This window comes from Ailuropoda melanoleuca, chromosome 18, assembly GCF_002007445.2.
Source record: "Ailuropoda melanoleuca isolate Jingjing chromosome 18, ASM200744v2, whole genome shotgun sequence".
Lineage (NCBI taxonomy): Eukaryota > Metazoa > Chordata > Mammalia > Carnivora > Ursidae > Ailuropoda > Ailuropoda melanoleuca.
In genome coordinates this window covers 5688877-5709572 of record NC_048235.1, presented here as the reverse complement: position 1 = coordinate 5709572, position 20696 = coordinate 5688877, and the positions used below count along the sequence as shown (strand labels likewise).

The 20696-nt window shown below is 37.4% G+C and overlaps 1 protein-coding gene across 3 annotated transcripts in view; it reads right to left on the bottom strand.

The window, feature by feature from the left end:
• Nucleotides 1–20430, bottom strand: part of WDR17 (WD repeat domain 17) — a 107505-nt gene extending 87075 nt beyond the window's left edge. For all 3 annotated transcript variants that reach the window (XM_034647692.1, XM_019808951.2, XM_019808950.2), the window contains exon 1: nucleotides 20218–20430. The gene's annotated coding sequence lies outside the window, so the exon portion shown is untranslated. The remainder of the gene's footprint in view (nucleotides 1–20217) is intronic.
• Between the last annotated feature and the right edge of the window lie 266 nt (nucleotides 20431–20696).

The window sequence follows — 20696 nt, the reverse complement described above, 5'->3', positions numbered from 1 at the left end:
TCAATTTTTAACTTTTTAAGGGACCTCCACACTGTTTTCCATAGTGGCTGTACCAACTTGCATTCCCACCAACAATGTAGGAGGGATTCCCTTTCTCCACACCCTCTCCAACAATTGTTGTTTCTTGCCTTGTCTATCTTTGCCATTCTAACTGGCGTAAGGTGGTATCTCAGTGTGGTTTTGATTTGAATTTCCCTGATGGCTAATGATTTTAAACATTTTTTTCATGTGTCTATTAGCCATTTGTATGTCTATGAACTTGTGGGACTTCATCAAGATAAAAAGCTTCTGCACAGCCAAGGAAACAGTCAAAAAAACTAAGAGGCAGCCCACGGAATGGGAGAATACATTTGCAAATGACACTACAGATAAAAGACTGGGATCCAAGATCTACAGATAACTTCTCAAATTCAATACACAAGAAACAAATAAATCATAAAATGGGCAGAAGATATGAATAGACATAAAGCATTTTTAGAAGCAATGACAGGTTCAAGCAGATGAGGAAGACGGACACAAAGAATGATCTCTCAACAAGAAATGAGGGAAAACTGGTCTACCTTAAGAAGCTAAAGGGGACAGAGATGGACTACAGTAGGATCCATGTTTGGAGTTCCAAAAGAATATCAACAGGGAATCTGATGATTGCTATGATCATCCAAGTGGATGCCATTAATGAATGTTACGTCCATGATAGACTCTCTAACTCTTTAATTCCTGTTATCCCACAAGGAATGTGCACCTGAGCAAATCTCCACGAGCACATTCTTACATGCCTGAAGAGATCTGTAGAGTCAGATAGTTCCAATCCAGGCATTTAATGCTTTGAGCAGACCTTCAAAGCATTGAACAGCCACATGAAAAGAACCATTTGAAAGCTCAAATTTCAAAACAATCTCAAAGCTTGCCCTTGAACAACCCATCAATACTGCTGACAACACTCCAAGTTTTAGTGATCCTAATCATTAGTAACAAAGAGATAAAGTATATAGTATACTTCTCTTTAGCTGAAGTCACTTGGTGTTTTTAATATGTAGTTATAAAAAAAATAGATGAAAAGTGAAGTATTTTTACCAGAGAACAGAGTATATACAAAGTAAAAATAAAATGGATACTCTAAGACTGAAAGACACAGTATCTGACATTGAGATCTCAGTGGATGGGTTTTTTGATAGACTGGATACAGCAGAAGTCAGTATTAGTGCAGTGGTATATCAATAACTAGCAAACACCAAAACTAATGCACAGAGAAAAGAAAGAATGAAATAGAACAGAGCATAAGAAAGAGATAGGATGTACTGAAAAGTTAAACACAGGCATAATGGGAGTCTCCAAGGGGGAGGAAACATAATAGAACCGATATTTAAAGAGAAAAGGAGTGAGAAATTTCCAAAATTGATTTTAAAAAATTAAGTTCCTAGAGCTCACCAAATCCTGAGCAGGTTAAGTTTTTTTTGTTTTTGTTTTTTAAGATTTTATTTATTTATTTGACAGAGAGAGAGAGGGAGAAAGAGAGAACAAGAAGGAGGAGCAACAGAGGGAGAGGGAGAAGCAGGCTTCTTGCTGAGCAGGGGGCCTGATGCAGGGCTCCATCCCAGGACTCTGAGATCATGACCTGAGCCAGAGGTTAGACGCATAACGGACTGAGCCATCCAGACATCCCCTGAGCGGGGTAAGTTAAAGTAGAACTGTATCTAAGTATAAGATGTGTTGGGGTTAAGGTAAAGCATGAAATCAGCCGTAATAGCTGGCTTGCTAAAATGTAACACGGAGGCCGCTGAAGGCAGGGAAGGTTTCAGAGAAGGGCACAGGCCTTCGGAATGCTGAGGCCTGCATGACCACGCTGCCATTGGAATGCCTCGGGGAGTTGCCTTCCCAAAACTTTCCTAGCCCAAACAGCCGCCCTGCGGTCTAAGAGATGTAGGCATTGTCCCTTAGGCTATGTTTAACAGAACTGTAGAACACACAGATTGGCATATCTTTCCTGTAAACAGATCCTCCTTGTTTCAGTGAGACCCCTTGTCAGACATCATGCGCTTGAGAAACTGATAAGGATTGGTGGTTATCCTGAAGGACCAATAAAAGTGGGAGCAAAGAAGAGCAAAGGGTCTTCGCCTCTGAGCATTGACCCCCTTGCCTTCGCCTCTCTTTCACGGCAAAGTTTGGAGTAATCTTTCATCCGTCAGTACAGGGACTTTTGGCCATTCCCGGCAAAATGTTGAAAACCACAGCCAAAGAAAAAAATCTTCGAAATGGTCACAATATTGTTAAAGATCAATCAAAATAATAGAAGTCAAAAGATAATGGAATGACGTTTTTAAAGTTAGGAGGAAAAAAAACCAACTACACACCTAGAATGTTACTATACCTAGTGAAAATCTAGCTGAAGGCAATTATGATATTTTCATACATACAAAAACTAGGGAATTTATTACTAGCAGGCCGGAACTAGAAAAACATTAAAGGGAGTTCTTCAGGCGGGAGGAAGATGATCCCAGGCAGAAAGATGAAAATGCTAGAGACAGCAAAGATCATCAGAAAGAGGAAATACATGGTTAAATAAAACTAGATACTAACTATACAGGACAATAATTGCAAAGTCTTCTGAAGTTTAAAATATCTAGCACTAATATATGAACACAATAACACAAAACGTGAGAGTAGTTTAAATGGAGTTAGGATCCATGGAGAGGTAAAAGTAATCGTTTCTATTACATGGAAATGAGTCAAAGTTACATGTTAGAATCTCCAGGGTAACTGCAAAAAGAATAGTAAACAAACCCACTATTAAGTGAATCGAAGGAAAACATAGTAAAAAATTTGTGAACAAGAAAACAAAAGTTTAATTGTACATGTAAATCAAATTATAACAGTTATACACTAAATGAGAATGGATTAAAGTTACAAGTACAAGTAAAACTGGCACACTCTATTAAAAAACTCAACAATATACGCTTTATAGGAGTCACAGTTTACTGGAAGGTTATAGAATGGTTGAAGGTCAAAAACAGAAAATTATATACTAGCAAATTATTAACCAAAAGAAAGCTCTCATAGTTATAGAAATAAAAAATAAATTTTAAGGCAGGAAATATTACTAGAGAGACAGAGGGACATTACTTAAGGAAAAGAGGGGGATCTGGCTAAATGATAGGATGGTTCTAAAACTGTTTGTACCTGAATGACAGGACTTTCAACCAAATAAAGCAAGAATGACAGAATTAAAAGAGAAATATGCAGACCCATAATCATAATGGAAAACTTTAAGTAATAAATCTCAACATCTGATAGAAGAGAAAATCCTGTAGAAGTGCAAAGGATCTGAACACAATCAGTAAAACTGACCCCGCTGACATATACAGACAGAATACTGTAGCTAGCAATGACAGACTTCCCATTCTTTTCAACTGAACATGGAGCAAGGACAGAAGTAAACCATGTGCTGAGCCAAACTCCAAACTCCTAAATATTGCGATTCTTTGAGTGTATTTTCTAGTCACAGTGGAATTAAGTCTGAGATTAATAAAAGCAAGATAATAACTAGAAAATCCACAGCTGTCTGGTAATTAAACAATGCACTTCTAAATAATCCTTGGTTCAAAGAAGTAAAAATGGAAGTTAGAAAATATTTAACATTAGACAGCAAAGCCATACAAATAGAAATTGTGGGTTACAGCTAAAGCAATGCTTGGAGGTGAACAATTATAGCCTTCATTATATTTTTCTAAAAGAAAATGAGGAAGGAGGAAACTCAAAGATGTAACTGGAAACAAAGATTTAACTCTCTATCTCAAAAAGCTATGAAAAAAGAAAGCAAAAAGAAAAAAACTAAAAAAATGCAGGAAAAGGAAATAATTCTGAAGAGGAGAAAGCATATTTATATTTACAAACATATAATAGAGAAAATCAACTAAAACAAATGCTGGTTCCTTTAGGTCAAGTTTTAAACAAATGACCAGGAAAAAAACCCAGAAAAAGTACAAATATCAGTATCAAGAATGAAAAGAAGACATCACTATAAGAAGTGACAACCAAAAAAGAATTAGAGAATATTGTGCACATATTTGCAGCAACATTATAGATAACTTGAATGAATGGATAAATTCTTCAGAAAAACACAAGTTACCAAAGTTGATGAAAGAATGAGAAAATCTAAGAAGCACAAATATGAGTCTACAACTAAAGCTTTCCCAAAGACAATCGCCCAGGCCCAGATGGTTTCACTGGTAAATTTCTGCAAATATTTAAAGAAGTTCTTTCACACAAACTCTTTGAGAGTATAGTGAAAGGAATCACTTATCAATTCTTTATATCCTGCCAAAACCTGAAAAAGACTTTAAAAGAGAGGGAATTACAGAGCAATCTCTCTCATAAATTAAATGTAAAAATCCTAAACAAAAGAGTAAAGATATAACATGTCAACGGATAATAAGATTTAATATTGTAAAGATGTAAACTGCCTCAAAATTAACTATAGATTCAATACAGTTCCAATCAAAATCCCAGCATGTTTTCGTGACTGGTATTGTCTCTATGTGTGTGTGTGCGTGTGTGTGTGCGTGTGTGTGTGTAGATTAACAAGGTAATTCTAAAATTTATATGGATACGTAAATAGCCAAGAACAGTCAAGGCAGCCTTCAAATAGATGAATAAAGCTAAAGGTTTACACTATGAGCTATCAATACTTCTTATAAAGCTATAATAATTAAGATGATGTGGTGTAGATGTAAGGCCACGAAAACTCACTAACGGAGCACAGTACATCCAGAATAAACCCCTTTATATGCTGTTAACTGACTTAGAAGGTGACAATACAATACGCTGAAGACAGAACAGACCTTTCAGTAAGTGCTGTTGGTTGATTGAATACCCTTATGGAAAAACACATAAAAATCTTCACCCCAATCTTACATAACAAAAGAAAAGCACCACTACCAGACAGATTGGAAGTCTAAATATGTAAGGTGAAACAATAAAGCTTTCAAAGAAAACTAATGAGAATATATTGTCTTTGGAGTAGAAAAGGGTTTACTAAACAGGACACACCAAAAAAACACCAACCACAAAGGGAAAAAATTGACACATTTGATTACATTAAAATTACAAATTCATGTTCATCAAGACATCAGTAAAAGAGTGAAAAGCCAGCCATAGAGTGGGAGAAAATATTAACTATATATATATATATATATATATACACACACATTCAACAAAAAACTGGTCTACTACTACAAAAACAAAAACAAAAAAAGGCTGGCAAACCAATAGAAAAATGAACATAAGACTTTGGACAAAAGACCAAAGAACCCCATCATCACAAAAAGAGGGCAATGAACATATGAAAGGTATCCATTATTATTGCAAATTAAGACCACAAAGAGATACTGTTACATTTCCAACAGAAGGGCTAAAATGCATAATAGCACAGGTTGGCAAGATTGCAGAGTAACTGAAACTCATATGCTGCTCATGGGAATGTAAATTGAAACAAACAATTTGGATAACTCATTGGCAGGATCTTCTGAGGCTGAACAAATATATACCATATGGCCCAGCATTTCACTCCTTAGTGTTAGCCAATAGCAATGGGTATTATGGGTATTTACATTCACCAAAGACATGTATTATAATGTTCAGAGCACCTCTATCACAGCCCCAAAGTGGAAGCTGCTCAGGTCTATAGTAACAGCAGAATGGATAAAATAACTGTGGTATATTCATACAATGGAATGGTTTGCAATAATGAGAATGAAGGGTAACAACTCCATGCAACCTATATAGAAGCTCAAGGACATAGAGTTGATTGAAATAAGCTAGACACAAAGATATTATTTTCATATTATTCCACTTGCATAAAGCACAAAAACAGTCAATATTTATCTATTTTGCAAGAGGTCAGGACAGTGGTTATCCTTGGTGGTGGCTGTGATTGCTGGTAACGTTTCATTTATCCTTTAAAAAAATCTAAAACCTAAAAAAAAATTCAGAGAAGAATTGCCTCTGGGTGATACGTTTCTTTGGATCCTAGTTGTCACAGCCAGTAATTTCTTTTTAATAAATCCTCACATCCTAAAAGTTTGACCAATGTTCCTAACTGGAATCTCTAAATTGATCTAGTCTAAAAATTAAAAATAACTTGCACTAAGGTAAATTTAAGAAGTCTAAAATGTCCAGCACATGTTATGGTGTATCATAAATCAAATATTTCAGTTTTTTAGATTAAAGTTAACTTATATTAATAATATACTGTATTTCTAAGATACATAAATGTAGTCTCTGTCAAAATTCAAAGAAAAACATTTTACTTTATAAAAGTGATTCTTTTTATGAAAGTGGACACAGCAGAAAGTATAATAAGCTGTTCAAAATATCTGTATTTTTAGATAAGAGTATGTTTCTCAGTATACACGTCATCTTTGCCTTTGCTATTTCATAAGACCTAGAAAAAAGAATAGGCAAATTCAAAATGTCCTCTGAAAAATATTTCGTAAAATGTAGAGAAAATAATTTTAGAAATAGAAGAAAGTGTATTACTAAATACACTTTATTTGCCCAAATTCTGGGCAGTCAAAAGCACTAGGATGTACTGGCTACTTGAAGAGCAGGGGCGTGCCGTTTGCAGCCCACACTTAGCGCTCACTGTACCTGGAAGATGAAGGCAGAAGCCCCAGGAGGTATCCTGCTTCATTGGATGAGGGTTCCACTCAAGGACGGGCACAGCAGTGAACCTCTGAAAACTGGAAACTAGACCTCTGAAAACCTCTTGGACTTCATATCCCCAGCCTTTTTCCTTTTTCATGTGAGAGAGAAATGGACTTCTATCTTGCTTAAGCCACTATTATTTTGCATTTCTTTATTACATTTAACAAAACTTCAGGTAGGCTCTTAGATTGCATAATTTCCAAAGTCATATTTTAGAAAGTAGAATTCATCAATGATGTCCATTGGTTATAACCTTATTAATTGTCTTTAAATATAAGTAACTATCATGCTTTCATCGGCACGGGCATATACTATCATTAAAATTTAGTCATTACCATCTACCCTAATACAGTAAGAAGGGCCAGTGTTGCCCTATTTTGCCTTAGCAAATGTACTGTCTGTGCAACCACCGTGTCTTCAGTGAAAAGCATCTTTATCCATGTATATCTTCTGTATCCCATTATTTCATTCATTTCAGCAAATATTTAGTGAGTGTTTATCATAGCTAGGCACTGGTTACGAAAGATACAAAGATGAAAAAGAAACAAGCGGGGGATAAAAGCCCTGCTTCAAGAAACTATGACACTGGGAGAGCCAGACACCGTCCAGTCCAACAACATTCTCACCTACCTCCTTCACTGCCAACAGAAACCCAGAATACTCACGTACAGGTGGAATTACAGTAATCTCAGGGAGGATGGGACTATTCCTATTCCTAGGAGGTGAATGATGCTGGTCTAAACCAGTCGTACTACTATCTTCCTCCTGGGACAATTACTGCACTAAGTGTGGGCATGTGACTCAGTTTCAGCTGATGAAATGTAAGTAGAATTCTCTGATGTCCTTCTCCCCCTGCTGCTTCTGACCTGGACACTGATGTGCTACTGTTGCTGCAGGAGCTATCTTGGAATCCATGAAATAAGGGCCCGGAAAACTGCAGAAATGTTGCAGTGCTAACATTATGATGCACTCTCTTCAGTCACTTGTTATATATATATTTTTTAAATGTCTCTTTAAGTTACTGGTTTTCTGTTATTTACATTTCACTTCATTTCTGATGGACACAAATAAATGTATGAGACAATTTTCAGTGGCTGCTTTAATAGAGAATGAGCAAGGGCTTAGAGGAACAGAAAGACAAATGTGCCCAAATCTGCTTTAAGTGCTCAGGAAGGCTGTCAAAAAGAGAGAGAGATGTGAACTTTAATGCAAAAATTATTTTTCTGTGCCTAAAGTATCATGGTACATGAGGAAAACTGTGACTTGTCTGCCAGACAAGAAGGCAAAAGATATAATGATGAATAATTGTGTAGATCATGATAAGAATTGTGGATTTTATTTTATATGTGAGTGGGAGTCCCTGAAGCAGTTTAAGCATGTTAATAATTATATACAAATATTATCCTGGCTCTCTTAGGAGAAACCTCGTGGGCAACAGGGCGGCAAAACATAAAGAAGTGGGTGACAGACGATGAGGCTGAGCTACTAACCTGTGGGAAGTAAGCACTGGACGGGGGGGGGGGNGGGGGGGGGGGGGGGGGGGAGGGGACACTCCAGGAAGACTGTTTCTCAGCTGCTTGGCCAAATGATGGGGCAGCATCTTCTGAAAGGGGACATTAGGAGAACAGGCCCAGGAGAAAGCTCTACTGAGATATATTGACTGTGGAGTGTGTGCGGGACATGTAGGTAGCTATGCCTAAAAGTCACTGAGAAAGAAAGAACCAAAAAATGAAAACCAGCTATAGGCCGACATAGAGAATATTTACATTACTGATAATTCATTACTGGGTTCTATTTTTCCAATCCTAATGCATTTCTTAATTAGTTTGCATTTCATTACTTACATATTATAAAGTTCACAACAATTAAAATATGAGCAAAACTAGAGAGATAAATAGCTGAATATAAGTTTAATTAAAACTTGTTATAGTTCAGATTCCAATTGAGTTTTGTTCCCCCAAGTTTCAAGGTTCAAAGCCCTATTTTGTTCAGAGGCTCAATACGCCTGAGGTCTCCCATGTTTTAGAGGCATAAGAGGTGTTCCAGCATTTCTAGTGGCTTCTGTCAGTGTCCCACAGCTTCCCATTTAAACACAGCAGTGAACATCGGTTGTCTGCCTCCCCATCATCTTCCTTCCTTTCTTTCAGAAGTAGTTCTACATTTTTGTTTGGTGATTCCGCACTCCCCCCCCCCAACCTTGGTCCAGGTTTAAGCGGAAGAACACCTGAACCAGAGCAGGTGGTTCAGATTTATACTAATCACTTCCCCAGCTGTGGTGATGGTTCAATGACAGGAACGTAGCCTAAATGTGTCTAAGCTTGAAACTTGGGACGTTTGTAAGAATTACTCTATCCTCTATGGACGTAAGCCACAGTCAGTCTGAAATCAAAGCTAATGCACCCATCTTGATCTCATGAGAAGGTATCTAGAATTGCTGGGGGCTACTAAGTAGAGTTTAAGAAAAGCCAGCACAGGAGAGAGGGGCTGAGTCACAAGGATAGTAACTGAGCACTGAAGTTAGCTATGATACCTGCATTCTAACTAACTTTAGACTTTTTAGTTATATGAATAGCAATATATGTGGTATTTTCTGTTGCTGGAAATGAAATAATCCTAACTGGCTCTTATACAATCACAGAAAACACACTTACACACACCAGAAAACCTTCATAGCAGCACTCAAAACAAGGTCTCAGCACCATTCCTGTGAGGAATTCCCACTAAATACAAAAGTTCTCTAATTCTGTCACAGGCACTAGTGTCCTAGTGGAATATCATGATACCATTAGAAACTTAAAAAGCCTTTCTCCCAAGAAGTATGTATAAATTTACACTATCACTGCCTCACTAGCTGTCCCCCATTTACAGAAACAAGATCCGTGTCAATCAGAGAGATTCCATGATGTCATGGGAGCCACAGTGCTGCCTCTGTCACTCCCTCGGTCACTCCCTCCCTGTCCTCTCCATTCACTCCCTGACCTCTACTATTCCTATTCAGCAACTACAAAAAAAAAAAAAAAAAAAAAAAAAAAAAAAAAAAAAAAACCAGCGACAAGAAAAGATATGGGAGATAAGAGAGTAACACTGTACTCTGGGAAATATAACCCTTTAGTTATATATTACAAATGGAAAGAAAAAGCAAAAAGGTACTTGTATTTTTTTATGTATTTTCTCCATCCATGTAGTTAAGGTAGACAGGAGAAAATTCCACTTCAGAACAAGAGAACCACACTAGGTAATGAAAACCATGCTAGATGGCAGCAGTTAGGTCAGGATATTGACTTAAGTTTCTATCTACGTTGAGATTTTTATATTGATCAAATAGTGAAATAATTGATCCACTGTCCAAGGAGACAGAGTTTGGGCCTGAGCAATCTGCATATCGTCTTTTGGTTATCCCTTATGGGCATCCTGTCGTTCAAGAATAAGAATGAGCATACTACCAGTTAAGGTAACGGGCTCTGGGATGAGAGAGTCAAAGCAGTACTCATGAAGGAAAACCCACATTAAAGAGCAATAAAAGGCAGAATTCAAACTGCAAAACAAAAACAAAAACAAAACAACCTCATATTAGTGATTTCAGAGGACAAGTAAAAAAACTCAAAAACATTATGGGAGGGGCGCCTGGGTGGCACGGAGGTTAAGCGTCTGCCTTCGGCTCAGGGCGTGATCCCGGCGTTATGGGATCGAGCCCCACATCAGGCTCCTCCGCTATGAGCCTGCTTCTTCCTCACCCACTCCCCCTGCTTGTGTTCCCTCTCTCGCTGGCTGTCTCTATCTCTGTCAAATAAATAAATAAAATCTTTAAAAAAAAAAAAAACATTATGGGAAGGGACGCCTGGTGGCTCAGTCAGTTAAGCATCTGCCTTCGGCTCAGGTCATGATCCCAGAGTCTTGGGATCAAGTACTACACCAGGCTCTTTGCTCAGGTGGGAGCCTGCTTCTCCCCCGCCCTGCTGTGGTCCCTGCTTGTGCTTTCCCTCTCTCTCTCTCTTGCTCTCTGATAAAAAAAATCTTTAAAAAAAAAAAACATTATGGGAAAACAGGAAGATTTTTTTTTAAATTAGAGAGAAAATGAAATACAGCAGTGTACAGGATATGAAAACCCAAACAACATATTATAAACGTGTTTAGAGAAGACTGAAGCACAAGCAAAATAACAGAAATAAAAGCAACAACCCAAGAAGTAGCCAAAACTATATTACTTGAATTGAAAAAGACCCTGATCAGAGGGACCCTGATTAGGGCCCTGAAAGTAGTCTTCTTATTTCAAGCAAAATATATTTTTCAAAAAGATCCATATTTATATTAAGTATATTAAGGCAAATTCAGGGCTTAATTAAATTTTTACAACCCTATGAACATCTGAGTAGAATTTTTTAAACTGTTACGTACAAATCCAGAGAATTCAGATTCACGTCATCTCTTACCACTGCACTGAACTCCACATATCAGTGGTACAATAACTAAATAAATTCAATTACGATGACCTCACTATGTAATTCATGTGTGAAGAGAAAACAAACAAAAAGACATTGTCATAGACACAAGGATTTAGAAGGCAATGTACCCATGTAATATTCCTTTTAAAATTACTTGAATAAAAATTACAGGCTTTTGAAAAAATGAATCAGAACAATTCAGATATATAAGTTCATGTAATTTAAAAATGTATTAAGCAAAGAAACCTGAATATCTAAGTTACAGGGTTAATAAAAATACATATATAAAAAATAATTATTGAAAGAAAAGACTAATAATATAAACATTAGTTATAAAAAGTTTAAAAATTTAGGTTTTCCCAAGTACTGAAATTAAGGAAAAGAAAAAAAAACAAAGGTATGCTAAATTTCTCATTTTACAAAAGTAATCAATAGACACAATTTGTTTCTTGATATTTAGGGAGAAATTGACTCAAATTATTTTTATAATTTAAAAAAATCATCATGAAACAAATATTAAATTTTGAATATCTATGTTAAAAAAGACCATAAACAAGGCCAAAAGAAAAAAAGTCAGACAAAAATATAAAAACATACACATAACATCTTAATACACAAAAAGTCATAATGAATCAATGATTTGAAAAAGGTCTCTGTAGTTAACTCTATAGTTATATCCCTGTATTTAAAAATCTACATATAATTTATATATACGTATAAACATATACACACAGACACATACACACATTTAAAAATTAAAGAATACACACGACAAGGTAAAGAGTTGGCTATTTAATAGCTGGAAATTTATTATTCCTTTGACTTATGTATATTTTCTAAAATTTTAATAATCCTTTCTCAATTTCATTGATTCATTCAACAAATAGTTATGAAGTACCAACCATGTGCCAGTCAGGCACTCATGAAAAAACACTCTGCAAAACAGATAAAAACCCTGCCCTTTCTCACTTCTTATTCTTGTGGGAAGGAATGAGAAAATGAGCTAAGCAAGCAAGTCAATGATGTATATGAGAAAAGAACTTGTGGTTTGGAGAAGATAATGGAGGAAAAGAGGACAAGGACAAAGCTGTTGTAGCAATTTTTAAAAAGATGGTATGGGTGATACTGAGGTGAGACTAAGCAAAGACTTGAAGGTGAAAAGGGCAAAATATATAGGCATCTGGTGTCCGGTGTAAAACCATGGTGAGCGGAAGGAGCAGCCAAAGCTGAAGCTCTTGGCCCGTTTGAGAAACAGTGAGAAAAATCAATAAAAGGATATAAAAATGTATTCAAATATCAGAGACGTATCAGGAGCACAGATTCAAGGTAGTTCTGTCTAACTCACCTTTACAGTCTCCGGAATTTTGCAAATTTTCTTAATAGAACTATATTGATTATATTAATAAGAAACAAAGAACAAAACCCTAAAAACTTCTTGCTGAAAATCAGTGTTTAAAATTTGAATACATATATGCTCAGAGCTATGCAAAACTTTTTTTTATAATTATATAATCAATATGTGCTCATTAGAAAACATTTGAAAACTGCCAAAAAAATGTGTATGTGTGTGTTTTAAGTCAGCCATTGGCTCACTAACTTGAGCTCCTCCTCTTCTGTCTAGTATCCATCATTCTAAACGACCTCTAATCTCACTGATACGTGGAGTCATGGGTTATCAAGGATGAATGAAATTTTACTCTATTTTATTTACTCTATTTTATTTACTCTATTTTATTTAAATTTATTTTATTTTACTCTATTTTATTATTGTATTTATTTATTTGACAGACAGAGAGACAACAACAGAGGGAACACAATCAGGGGGAGTGGGAGAGGGAGAAGCAGTTCTCCCTCCGAGCAGGGAGCCTGATGGGATCATGACCTGAGCCAGAGGCAGATGCTTAAGGACTGAGCCACCCAGGCATCCCACGAAAGAAATTTTAAAAGATCTCTAAGTCAATGCATCTCAAAGTGTGGGTCTCAAGTCTCTTACAACAGAATTAACTGAGAAACTTGCTAAAATTGCAGATTCCTGGATCACACCCCACAGCTACTGGGTCAGAATCTTACGGTAGAGCCTGGAAACATGCTTTTTTTTTTTTTTAAGTTTTTATTTAAATTCTAGTTAGTTAACATATAGTGTAATATTGGTTTCAGGACTAGAAGTCAGTGATTTACCACTTACATACAACACCCAGTGCTCATCACAACAAGTGCCCTCCTTTATGCCCAACACTCATCTAGCCTATCCCCCACCCTCCATGAACCCTCAGTTTGTCCTCTATAGTTAGGCATCTCTTATGGTTTGCCTCCCTCTTTTTTTCCCTTCCCTTATGTTCAGCTGTTTCGTGGAAACCTGCTTTTTTAACATTACTCCCAGATGATTTATAGGCACAGTAAAGGTGGAGAACAACTAACATAGTTTAATGACAGTAAAGATAATTTAGTCAAAAAAGTGCCTCTGGAATCTTGTACTGACCAAGATTCAACTCTTAAATTTCTATCATTCCTAAATCTACCTTTCATGAGCTTGGCCGGGCGGTTTATCTAAGCACGCCCAACATATGTCAAATCATGATGTTCTTAAAAGCTTACACGGTAAAATAGGTCACAACAAGCACACAGTATTAACCTACGTTATAATCCTGGATTAGGTAGCAAATAGAAAAGACTAAGGTCATTATGGTAGTTCTAGTTTGGACTCACAGAATGACCACTTATGCCAGTACAAATTCCAATTTGATCAGTAAAACACACGAGTTATAAGTAAGACCAAGACACTGATTTAAAGACACAGCAAAGTGAACGGAGTTATTTCATCACCCACCTACACACTTACTCTATCACCCATCTGTACATTTATTTTTACACTTTCCTACACTCTAACCACCAAAATGAAAATTATATGGATTTGAATTATGGAATTAGATTTCTCTAGGTGGTTGGAGGATTACAGAATCTCTTGAGCTGCAATGTGGGGATAATTTTTAATTTGACTGAAAAAGTAATACACTTTTCCTGAACAACAGGATCATTTATATACCTTCAGTGTGACCATTCTGAGTCAGCTAAAGAAAAGCAGAGGAGGGGTGAAATCATATAAATTTTCACCCATAAACTAGTAAGTTAGTGGTAAATATTCCATTGACAGAGACGTACATAAGTATGTATTTGTCATAAAAAGATATAGAATTATTTCTATATTAGGCAAAAATATGTAGCCTTATTTTTATAAATAGGATCATTCCTCCTGAATGAAAACTTGAGAAGCTATGCCATGAATCATTTTGGAAACCTGAGGATCTCACCCCCTTCTAGTCAGTCTGTTTGGTAGGTTGGATTTTTTATATGAGTTTTTAAACCAGAGTGGGCCTTTATGCTTATCTGCCTGTGAAAATCAGGATTCCCATTTGGCAGAAGCTATTACTTGGACTAGCATTTTCTTATTCTTGGCAAGGGGTATTAAAAATTATTTTGGTAAGTCAATTTAGAAAAACCAGCAGGGGCGCCTGGGTGGCACAGCGGTTAAGCGTCTGCCTTTGGCTCAGGGCGTGATCCCGGCGTTATGGGATCGAGCCACATCAGGCTCCTCTGCTATGAGCCTGCTTCTTCCTCTCCCATTCCCCCTGCTTGTGTTCCCTCTCTCGCTGGCTGTCTCTATCTCTGTCAAATAAATAAATAAAATCTTTAAAAAAAAAAAAAAGAAAAAGAAAAACCAGCAAAGGAAATCCAATGGTTTTAAAGCTTGAAAGCTTTAAGATGAACAGAAATAGCCCCCATAAGTTACTAAATCCAAAAATGTCTTCAATGTATGCATCCATACATTGATAGATGGCCTGAGATAAATCCTAAAGTTTGATAAGTGAAGGGTTGCATGGGCTAAGTCAGGACCAATGCAGATCAGATAGGTTGTTTATCTACTTGATAGCCCATGTGTCAAAAATTATGCTGTTAGCCAACATAAAATTCCCCTTAAAGATGAACTAATGTAACTAATAACAAAGGTGAAACATTATGTCCAAAAAACTACTATCAGATGTTTATGAAATATACCCACTCTTATATTTTCAGGAATTTATTCAGCAGTTCCTGGTGCTCCCAAGTACAGTTTCAAAAGTGGAATTATACAATGGCCATTACCAGCTCATGACGTGACAGGGTCCAACGGCATAACACACCTTATATCAGTACTTCCCAAACTCTACCTTGTTTAAGAATCACTGAGACTTATAAAACAGATTCTGACCCCTCCCTTAGAGATTCTGATGGACTAGGGGCGTGGTCTGAGAATTTGCATTTCTAACAAGCTCATAGGAGAGCGGCTGGTCTAAGGTACACTTTGAGTACCATTGCTCTAGACGGCATCCGGTACCAAAGTGGCACAAAGTCTAAAAAATAAACCCCCACTTCAAAATGATACCTAATGGTAACCATTACCTAGGCTTCAGATGTAACTTCCGAAAGTTTATTTCTAGTATTCTTAACATTCAACTGCACATGTGATGGCGACGGGCACTTATATACCACTGAGATGCATTGTGATACAGAATTTCTGAGATAACTGATTTCCAAGAAAATCACGTAAGACTTTGCAGCGAAACTTGTATTAATGGGCAAATCAAAATATGGTACAAATTATGGGAAAACAGCTTTTTAAAAGATTTTATTTATTGGAGAGGGAGAGGGAGAGGGAGAAGCAGACTCCCCGCTGAGCAGAGAGCCAGCAGCGGGGCTCAATCCCAGGACCCTGGGATCATGACCTGAGCCAAAGGCAGAGGCTTAACCGACTGAGCCACCCAGGCGCCCCATGGGAAAACACTTTTTAACCAATATTTTAAGAAACTTTCTGTATGATGAGACCAAACACGTGTACAGTGTTCACTTTGTATAGTTATTATTTTAATAATACAGAATAAATACAAAAGTGATCTAATTCCCAACCACTCAAAGTTTTGAATTAGCCATTTGAAAAAATGTAATGAAAGAGAAAAAGATGGGGCATTGGGTGGCATATAGTGGGATGAGCGAGCAGCTCTTGGTTTTGACTCACGCTGTGATCTCAGGGTTGTGGGATCCAGTGCCATGGCGGGCTCCCCGCTCAGCATGGAGTTGCTTGAGATTTCTTCTCCGTGCCCCTTCCCACTGCTATGGGCTCTCTCTTTCTATCTCCCTCTAAAATAAATAAATAAATACCACCCCCCCCAAAAAAATTAAGAAAATGATGCTGATGACATATTTTGTGCTTCTTTAGGGAGCAGCATAATGCTGAGTATCAGAGCCCCAAGTTGTGTATCAGCTTTCCCACTGACTCATTTTAACAACATATCATTATGTGTTTAGTGAGCTCATCTAAAAAATAAGGGTGTTAGGTTAACTGGTCTCTAAGGATCCTTCCAGCTAACATCTTGAAATGACTTTTTCAAACCTGTTACCACGCTTACCTTAAAAATAAGATGTTAACTCTTCATGAAAACTCATTCATAATGTTTTATCTTAAAGGTCCAAACTTAATTAAATATTACCTGCTTCATATTAACCAACCGTTTAATTTTCAAGACTCCACGTGGAGCTGTTTTATATTGGAAAAGGAAGGTTTTCCTATAGCACATCAAATGTGAGTGCTCTGTGTAATGAGAATTATTTTCTACTTTCCAATTTGAAAGTAAGGTTTTTATGTGTGAGATAAGAAATTGAACTTATAATATACAATTGCAAATGACGCTGCCTGGGATACTGGTACATGCACACAACCTAATGTGTCAACAATCTGGAAGACAATGATGAACGTAAGAATAAGGAAAACTACTGAACTCCTGAACTCCTCTATTGTGAGTTCTCAAGGGCTGAGCATTCGAATCTATAAACCAAGTATTGAACGTTGTAACAGCCTCACCAAAGCGCGAAAAAATTATTTCTGACATCTTCATAGAATTTTCCTGAACATGACAATTATTAATTATCCCTATGATAGTAAATAACAGTGATAAATTATCTGCCATATGATCTTACTGTAGAAGATTTATATTAGTGTCCGTTGTTCATATATACATATGCAATTAAAATGTAGAATTCCAGAGTTTCAAGAGGTAATTAGACTAGAAAATCACACTGGGGACATACACGTAAAGTAATAAAAAGCAAGACTTCTAACATTATTTTTTAAATTATCTCACTCAATTGGCTGATGATGTGACATCTGCATTTCAAGTGCCACCTATGGCTTCAAATGCAGACTGCCTTTTCTACAAAGTCTAGCCTATTTCAAATGTTTGAATTTCTCTTCAGTTATAGATCTAGTTTTTTCTAGTCATTGAAATCAAGTAAAAACAACCTGAACCATCTCTCCTAATATGAAAGCTCATGTTTTACCATTACAACTTTTGAAATCTTTCTAATCAATCATGATGAGATATTTTCTTTCGATATACAAAGGCATAGGTCAAAGCTGGTCATTTTATAATATGTTCCTACCCATATTTGTAACCAAAGTTACAAGTCCTTCTCGAACATTTTAAGTAACCTCAGGTAAGAGAAAAGATTTTCCTTTAGGTTTTGCTTCTCTATAGAGTAAATTCTTTGGGGAATTTCTCAAATTCTCTTCAGGCATCCACATTTCGTTTCTCGCTCACAAATCTCCAGGAACGGTCTCATCAACAGTGAGAGAATAATTTCCATGTGATTAACACAGAACACAAGAAGTCTTGAAGGTTGAAAAGTGCCAACCCATTCTTAGTTTAATATGTGTCTGATACAATAGAAAAAAAGTCATCAGAGTTAATAAAGAAACCCCTCCCAAATTCCTAATATGGATTAAAATACTCTGAATAAAATACTCTGTTCCTGAAAACACACTAAAAGCTGTATGACTTCACTCTAATCTTTCAATCTGCTAAGTGGAATAGATATACAAAACATAAAAGGAGATAATTCGTTAATTGTACGAAGTACTAGTAAAGCTTATATATACATCATTACCATGAATAAACTGGTTATTCGGTAATCTGGTAAACTGTTACCTTTCTGGAATATACCAGATTTCAAATAAATTCTGGAATATAGGAGGGAAATGTGAATCCTTCAAAATTGTTTGAATTTCATTTTAGTCTTCACTACAGAGGTTAGGCAAAAAAAAGGTAGTCTGGACAATTCGAACAAATTTTATTGATTATGGTAACTTAATCATTTATGTTGGACATTTAGTATCTATCAAGGTAAAACAAAGTAAAATACAACCGTTCCTAATAGTCGCTTAGTGATTAAAACTGCCACTGGCTCCTCTATGCCCAAGCTGAGGGCCACAGATAGAGACTAGAGAAAACAACAAAAACATTCCAGCTCTCATAGTCCCTCTACTGGGAGCAGAGGATTTAAAAACATTGTTTTCCTGAGCTAAATTAATTTGTGGCTTTCTAATATATGGAATTATTATGTAATGAATGAGTAACAAAAAATTTTAGTACACCAATATTTAGCAATAACAAATGAAGAATTTTGAACTTTCAAGTAAATATATTTGATTTTTTTCCCCAGAGATACCCACAGTTCTTTACATATTTCTATAAATATTAGCATAGGAGAAAATCAGATTACTATAACTAATAACATTCAACGAGCCATTTTAGCATAAAGTTTATGGAGCTCACTTAAGAAATATACGATTTTTTATATTGCATACAAAAAATAAATACAGTGCCCATTATATTTTGGGCTGTTCAGAAAGAAAGAATGAAAGAATGAATGAAAATGAATGAATGAATGAATGAATGAATGAATGAAAGAGGATTTTTCTTTCCATGTATGCCCTTTGAAATCGACCGCTGGTTTATTCCAATTGAGAAGACTTCCCAAGAACTCTTAACGCAATGAGTTAAAACTAGCGTTTGTGACATTAAAATGACAGTAAAGACTGTCAGACCACTTGTCTCAGATTTCTGTCTTCACACAGATAAGACATAACTATGTCCATTTTCTTGCACACTTAGGTCAGTGAGACAGAATCTCAAAAGGACATAAAAAAGTGCTTTTTCCGTAGTGGTTGTAATCACCATAAATCCAGCATCAGCTCCCCTCAAGCAGGTTAGTGAGAATATCCCAAACCTGCCGTATTCTGTGATAATCACATGGAGATTATTCTTTCACTGCTGATGAGACCATTTCTGGAGACACATTTGTGAGCAAGAGATACAGATACCTAAAGAGAATTTTAGAAATTCCCCCAAAGAATTTGCTCTGTAGAGAAAACCTAAAGGAAAACCTTTTTCTTACCTGGGGTTACTTGAAATATTCAAGAAGGACTTGTAACTTTGTTTTTAAAAATTGGTAGGGAAAATGAGTTCCTCTGAGGGGTATTTCTGAAATACTCTGTGAAAGATTCAGAAGGGTAATCTCTCTCTTCAAACCCTCCAATTAATCAATCAATCAGTAGAAGTTACAAAAACAAGTGGGGTAGTTTTGGTACACAAAGTGATCACTAAATTTCATTCAAATCAATTGCTTTTAATATAGTAAATTTAAAAAGTCAGCTTAAATTTTGCTTTTTAATATTTGCATGCAAAAATCTGGCGGGGGGGTTGTGTAGAGAAAAACAGGAAAGATAGTATTTTTATGATTTACCACATACTATGCCTCTCATATTCAATACTGTCTTGTTTCTGGAACACACTTCCATTTCACTCAAAGCCTTCTTGGTACAACCTATTAAGACCATCTTCAAAGGGGTGGGAAATCTATACAGAAGTGCCTGGCGGGCATACAAACTAGACTCCGGACATTCATATACTTAATAACGTTAAAAATTAGAATAATGGTCAGCCCACACTCCAGGGGCAGCTCAGATATATACACGCTGGCTGCTGGTTGTGCCTCGTGATAACCAGGTGCGTTACCCTAAAACTCCGGGGATTCATTCATCAGGCATGTTGTGCGCAAAGCCCGGGAGGGCGAGCCCAGCGCGGCGCTCTGATCCTCACCGGCGCGGTGACACGCCTGCTCCCGCGACGCTACGCCGCTTCGAAGACCCCTCTTCACGCCTGCGCCCGCCCCGCTCTACCCCTGCGCCCGGCGGGCTCCTTACCTGGAGGAGGCGGCGACTGCAGCAGCGGACAGCGGAAGGTGCTGAACTGGCGCGGCGGCGGCGCGAGCACTGCCCGCGCTCTCCCCGCCCTCCCCCGCTGCGTGCCTCGGCCTCCCGGGGCGGGGCGGCCAGACTGCGGGTTCCGTGGGACAGGGAGACGGCTCTCCGCGCCGGACCGAGCGCCCGGCTCCCCTGGGCCCTCCCGGAAGACCACGTGACAGACACGCCGGTCCCTGATTGGAGCGCCCGGCGGAGAGGGGCTGGCGGTTCCTGACCCGGGGAGAAGGTGTGCGCGGGAGGTTGGTTACCTGGCAACGGGGAGTCTGCGCGGAGGACACAGTTCCCAGGCATCGGGCGGGGCTGCCGCAGAGTTACCGTGAGTCTCAAAGTGGAGGAAAGCAGGGAACCACCAGCACTCTCGTAACCTAACATATTCCACATACTGCGTCTGCACTTTCTAGGAAAATGAGTCAAATATA